Raw genomic sequence first — 6,955 nt, 5'->3', positions numbered from 1 at the left:
GACAAGTGCAGCAGCACCCAATTCCCTTGATTCAAAAGGGCTTGTCTAAACCAATCGGACCAACATTGCTTCATTCCCTTCGCAGAGGCGGAAAATTCAAGAAAACAGAAACCATAAAAAACTAAATTAATAACACGTGTATTCCGCCAAATCCCTCATTTTAATGGTGTGAAATGGAGAAACTGTGACGAAGCATATTCATTAAACTTGAACATAAATAAAGAAAGACAAACTTTTTTTACCCGAGTAAAAAAAAAGACCCAGGTACGATAACGTGCTTCTTTCACATTTTTTTTAGCACAAAATCCACCTCTTTCTCTTACCGACTTAAACGTCAGAGTGCAAATGTGCTTGCCAGCACCATTCTCCTCCATCGTAGAATCTCGCTCTCCACCATGTCGGAACCTCTTCTATCGGAGAACCACCACTACTATTCTCTGTTATGCAACCAGACAGGACAAATAAATAACAAAATTGTTGTCCAAAAAATATAATAAATTAAACATTTACCAATCATAATAAAGTTCAAACAATTTGGCACCAAGTTTAAAACATTGATTCATAGAAATTCTACAATTCCAAGTCTTCCATGCCTTTTCAAAGTCTTGTAGTTTGGAGCTATTTCATTTTTCCAACAATCAGGTCCCATTTGCATCAATTGTTACTGTTAAACTATTGTCCACATACTTTCTTATCAAGCTTTTTTCAATTTATCCTTTTTGGAGCTATTTCTTTTTTCAAGCTTTCCATAAGCCAACATCTTATATAAACAACTACAATCTTGTAACAAATCATACTCCCATTTGAATTACATCTTCTTTTTTAATCCAAATAATCAGTCGTGATGACCATTCTTACTTCACAATTGTCACTTCTTTTGCTTCTCCTTTTATCTATAACCACATTCCACAAAAGCATGTGCAGCCATCACACATCGATTTCATGCAATGAGAAAGATCGAGAGACACTGTTAACCTTCAAACAAAGCATCAATGATAGTCTTGTTCTGATTTCAACGTGGTCAGCTGGAAAAGATTGTTGTGCATGGAAAGGAGTCCACTGTGACAACATTACTGGTAGAGTTACAGAGATTGATCTTAGTGATCAATATTTGAAAGGTGAGATCAACTTTTCGATCCTAGAACTTGAGTTTCTTAGTTACTTGGACTTGAGCGATTTTGATTTGATAAGTATTCCCACCATTCAACACAACATCACACATTCATTTAAACTTGTCTACCTTGACTTATCCGCCTTCAATTTTGATAATACTCTTCACATGGATAATCTTCATTGGCTTTCCCCACTTTCTTCATTGAAATATCTCAACCTTAGTGGAATCGATCTTCGTAAGGAAACCAATTGGCTTCAAGAAGTGGATACACTTCCTTCACTATTAGAATTACATATGATTGATTGTAACCTAAACAACTTTATGATCAACTCATCTCTTGAGTATTTGAATTCGTCTTCACTTGTAACTCTTGATCTTTCTGGAAACAACTTCACATCTCAATTACCTAACGAGTTTTTTAATCTCACCAAAGATATCACCTATCTTGGCCTTTCCTTTCTCAATATACATGGCAACATACCTTCAAGCTTGCTAAACCTTCAAAATTTGAGACACCTTAATCTAAAAAACAACCAACTACAAGGATCAATTCCAGATGGAATAGGACAACTACCAAATATTCAATATCTTGATCTTTCCATGAACATGTTTAGTGGTTCCATTCCTTCAACTCTAGGAAACCTCTCATCTTTATCTTACTTATATATCGCCTCTAATAATTTCTCAGGTGAAATATCAAAACTAACCTTTTCCAAACTCTCTAGTTTAAGTTCACTTGACTTGGGAAGATTAAATGTTGTATTCCAATTCGATTCGGAATATATTCCTCCTTTTCAACTCCATGCACTTTACATGGAGAATACAAATCAAGGTCCACATTTTCCATCTTGGATATATACACAAAAGTCTTTACAATCTTTCAGCTTATCGAACTCAGGAATTTCATTAGTTGATAGAAATATGTTTTGGAGCTTTGTAGGAGGAATACATTCTCTTAATTTGTCAAACAATTCATTGACCGGAGACATATCAAACCTAACGTTAAATTGTCATTATTTCGAGCTGGATCATAATAATTTCACAGGAGGACTCCCAAACTTATCACCAATTGCCCAAATAGCTGATTTTTCTTACAACTCGTTCTCAGGATCAATTCCACATAGTTGGAAGAATTTGGAAGATTTACTATACATCAACTTGTGGAGTAATAAGCGATCTGGTGAAGCTCTAGTGCACCTCTCTCATTTGAAACAATTGCAAGCTATTAACTTGGGAGAAAATGAGTTTTCTGGAACCATACCAATCAAGATGCCACTAAACTTAGGATTGCTTATATTAAGAGCTAACTAGTTTGAAGGGACTATTCCAACACAGTTATTCAATCTCACATCTTTGGTACATTTGGACCTTGCACAAAACAAATTTTCAGGATCTATGCCAGAGTGTGTTTATAACATGACTAATATGGTTTCTTTAAACCCATTTTCTTGGTATGGTTTTACAATTGAGTTCTTTACAAAAGGTCATGATTACGTGTACAAGATTCGACCAGAAAGCCAAACTATTGACCTTTCAGCCAATAGCTTGTCAGGAGAAGTGCCGCCAGAATTATTTCGACTAGCTCAAGTTCAAACATTGAACTTATCTCACAATAACTTGACTGGAACAATACCAGAGATGATTGGAGGTATGAAAAATATGGAGTCTCTTGATCTCTCTAATAATAAGTTTTATGGTGAAATTCCTCAGGGCATGGCCCACTTAAACTTTTTGGGTTATTTGAACTTATCTTGCAACAATTTTAACAGAAGTATACCAATGGGGACTCAACTTCAAAGTTTTAATGCATCGAGCTACATTGGCAATCCAAAATTATGCGGAGCTCCTCTTATTTTTTGTGCTATGGAAGAAGGAAATTGTAAAACCACAACGCCATCTAGAGTAAATGAAGATGATGACGACTCTATAAGAGAATCATACTGTCTAGGCATGGGAGTTGGATTTGGAGTAGGTTTTTGGTTGATTTGTGGTCCTTTATTTCTTATTAGGAAATGGAGGCACACATACTACCGGTTTATCGATGGAGTGGGTGACAAGATCTATGTAACTTTGATGGTAAAGTTAAATAACTTTCACAGAAAATGAGTTCATGCTAGTTAAGGTTAGCTCCAAACAGAGTCAATATTGTAATTGTAATATCAACATTTAAGAGTTGTATGAGATGAGATCATATGTGATTGTCAACTGTTCTACATATATCTCTGTACAAAATGTAGTGATTTAAATATGCTTCAGTCTCATCCTTGCTAAATTTGTAGTTTGCATAGAAACTTCTGAGGCCATTTGTATAATACTTGTCCATGACTATGTTTCACTAAAATCAACAATTCCCATTGTCATTGCAGCTAGCCAATCTAAAATAGAGATCAAATGGCTGATATTGTGATTTCATAAAAATAAAAAGCTCAGAATCTGAACCTTCTAACCAATTGGACAAACAATGTTTCATTCCCTTGGTAGAGAGGCTGAGAAAACAAGAGAACACTAACCATAACAAAATAGAACAAAGAAAATCGATTTGAAAGTGATCAAGAGTGTAATTATCATTTAAAGCAAGGTTCAGATTATTTTGGTGCTGACCTTAACCTTGTTATAAAATATTAAAAGCCTCAATACAAAATTTACCCTTACCTTCTATGGCCAAGTTTCATCTTATTTTAGTGCTTAATGACAAGTAATAGACTACGCATTGAGTTCCATAAATGAACGATAGCTTTTATTTCATAAGTTAAGATATTCCAATGAATCAAAATTGAAGATTGAAGCAACTAGCACTGCAACCAGCTGCATTGCTCCCAAAATTGAGTACATACAGGTGTTGCTTCAATGACTCAATGACAGGATACCTATCACTTCAAGCCATTATGCTCTTGCAGGATATCCTAGTTATTATTCACAATGACACAATAATCATCAAGCAAAACCCTATATATGACAAAACAGAATAATTGAAACCTTTTGAGGCCATTTTTTGTACTTGTCCATTGTTGTGATTAATCAATCAGATCAATGATGAACACACGATAATTGAAATACGCAATTTATTTGAACAAGGGCTAGCGCATAAATGAAAAAAAAATGAAGGATGAACACAAGAAGTTGGTAACCCAGTTCAGAGTAAAACTCCTACATCTGGGGGACAGGATCCGACTTGAATGTAATGATAAGAGAAATTACAAGGATCATCCGTGAAAGGATTGAATCTATCAATGCCATCTCTCACAAATTGAATTTTCCTCTCCTGATATGTGCACTCAATTCTAGTTAAATAGTTTGATCTGAATTCATCCACTTAACTCTTAAATCTACTCACAAGGCTTTATATATATAGCCAATACAAAAGGAGCAAGTTAGTTACAACGAACTTAAGAAACATGATATGCTTGTTGATCAGGTAAAAATGGACGAGCTGAGCCATGATCCAAAGTCCATTGATCTAAATCAACAATTCCCGTCTTCGCAATGAGTAGCTAGATCAAGATCAAATGACTCATATCGTGATCTCAACGATCTAATCTTCATCAACAATCGAGCCGAGCCAAGTGCAGTAAATCAATCGGACCAACATTGCTTCATTCCTTTGGCAGAGAGGCTGAAAACAACAGTAACCATAAAAAACTAAACAAATTTAATAAAACCAAATAACACAAATTAAGAAAGACGGATTTTTTTACCTCATCATTAACAATAAACAAATCCAAACATCATCATAATCTTGATCACAAACCACAAAGAACAAACTTGGAAGCAGGAAAAGCCAAACCTGTAAAACAAACAAGACAAACAGTAAGCAAATAACGATTAAACCAAGTAACCACTGTCCATTTAATCTCAACACTCGAACTCTTCATCTTTTTCCCATTCACTTGCAACTCTTTAGACAAATCAAAACTAGCCCCTTTCATCCTCAATTCCTGAATACACCTCCCAACACCTCTACTATCATTCCTCTCCCTTTGTAACTGTTCCCATACTTTCCAATACCTAACCAATTTCACTTGAACCAAAAACACAAACACAAGTGAAGTTGAAAGTGAAATCAATGATGGTATTGATGACACCCTGTCATCTTAGTTTATTAGACATTTTTATATAGTTTTTGGGTCATATTTACTGTAATTCTGGGAGCTAGGAGCCACAAAGGAGCAAAAACACAATTTCAAGGAAGCCAGAAATCGGCCACCGATTTTCCCAACTGGCCACCGATTTTGCTGCTGAATTCCAACATTTTGTCACTGTGAAAATCGGCTACCGATTGATATCAATCAACCGCCGATTTGAAGACTGCGATGGGCTTTTTAATGAAATCGGTTACCGATTGGATGCCATCGGTAACCGATTTTGCCTGTGCCTATTTAAACAAACTTGGTTTCAGACCTAGAACACGATTTTTGGATATCAAAAGGCATAGAAACACATAGGAGAGCGATTTTGAGCTGATTGGAACATCATTGAAGGAGTTTTAACAAGGTTTATTCATGAATTCATCTTGTAATTCTTCTTTTATTGTTTATTGCTTGATTATGTGTAACTAAACCCTCCTTTGTTGGGGATGAGTAGACCTAGATGAACATGTTTGTTATGACCTAGTTTATATTATTGATTGAAATTCATATGATTGTTTCTCTTATTTCCGTTCTTAATGCTTTTTATTGTGTCGGCCGCCTTTAAATTGATTTACGGTTTATTTTGTGATACGGAAGTGGAATTGATAAACGCTTTGAAATAAGAGATCCTTGCCTTTGTAATCTAGGAATAGATACAAACCCTTGGAATCATTAAGAGAATTTTTGTTCGTTAATGCTCAACCCTAATCTTCAAATTCACTAAGGAATTAGGTCTTTATTTTAGGTTTAAAGTTTTTGTCACTAAGGAATTAGGGCAAGAATAAATTAGATAATTCGGTAACAATCATATGAGTCGATTAAATAGTTGAGACTAAGTTATTAGCTTTTCATGGTCATCTAGCGAAACTCATCCCTAGCATCTTTCTCCCATTAATCTTAATCACTTTATTTACTTTGCTTAATTTTCAATATTGCGATAAAACAAACCAAATTCGTAACCTTTTGTTCGATTAAGTTCTAAATACAATTCAATAGTATAACGCGATCCTTGAGTTCGACACTCGGTCTTACCGTTTTAAAATTTACTACTTGAACGATTTCGTACACTTGCGAAATACGTCATCAAGTTTTTGGCGCCGTTACCGGGGATTGCTAAATCACTGTTGAATTTTATTTTTGCTTAATTGAAATTTTTTGCTCTGCAATAAAATTTTTGTTTTTTTTTATTTTTTTATTTTTTTTATCTGTTAAGTTTTCTAATGTCGTGTTCTAGTGATGTTTGTCTTCTTTGTTGAGATAATTAACCACCGCATAGGATGGAAGAATTTGATGATTATCTTCTACAACGTTTGGATGAAATTGAAACTTGTCTTCTTTCTGCACAATGTCGTATATTGGAGGGCCAGATCATGAGAGATACATTTGAAAAGGACCTCCTTCGGTTTTTACCTCATAGATTTGATTTCTGGATAGAAGGACATAAGAGTAACACTTTTGATTGTTATGTCCCGCCACCAGAAGGTGAAGATCTATTGGTTTTGGAAGCACAAGATGAGTTTCTCATGGAAAAAATTAATTGGGAGCAAATTTTACCTACTCAAATTCTTCCCCTAGATTCATATGACGAGAAATTTCATATCAAGGATGTTTTGATTGAATTCATGACTGATAATCATGTTTCAATTGAAACATTTGAGAGTCAATGTGAGAGGAATTCAAATTGTATGATCCTAAGAGTAAGAAAGTAGTGTTC

General features: G+C 34.8%; 1 long non-coding RNA gene and 1 pseudogene across 1 annotated transcript; one reads left to right on the top strand and one right to left on the bottom strand.

Moving 5' to 3' along the window:
* Positions 1–255: 255 nt before the first annotated feature.
* On the top strand, positions 256–3,316 carry LOC146939587 (uncharacterized; annotated as a pseudogene).
* Positions 3,317–4,232: 916 nt separating this feature from the next.
* On the bottom strand, positions 4,233–6,803 carry LOC146939586 (uncharacterized). The gene is made up of 2 exons (XR_015031699.1): positions 4,810–6,803; positions 4,233–4,727 (listed from the first exon to the last, which is right to left on the bottom strand). It is a non-coding gene; the product is annotated as an uncharacterized LOC146939586 (long non-coding RNA).
* Positions 6,804–6,955: the final 152 nt, after the last annotated feature.

The sequence above is a fragment of the Medicago sativa genome, chromosome 3 (genome assembly GCF_051527215.1).
Source record: "Medicago sativa cultivar Bolivia chromosome 3, Bolivia_mono, whole genome shotgun sequence".
In the NCBI taxonomy this organism is placed as follows: domain Eukaryota; kingdom Viridiplantae; phylum Streptophyta; class Magnoliopsida; order Fabales; family Fabaceae; genus Medicago; species Medicago sativa.
The sequence above is the reverse complement of the archived record's forward strand: the minus strand, read 5'-3'. Positions and strand labels throughout refer to the sequence as shown.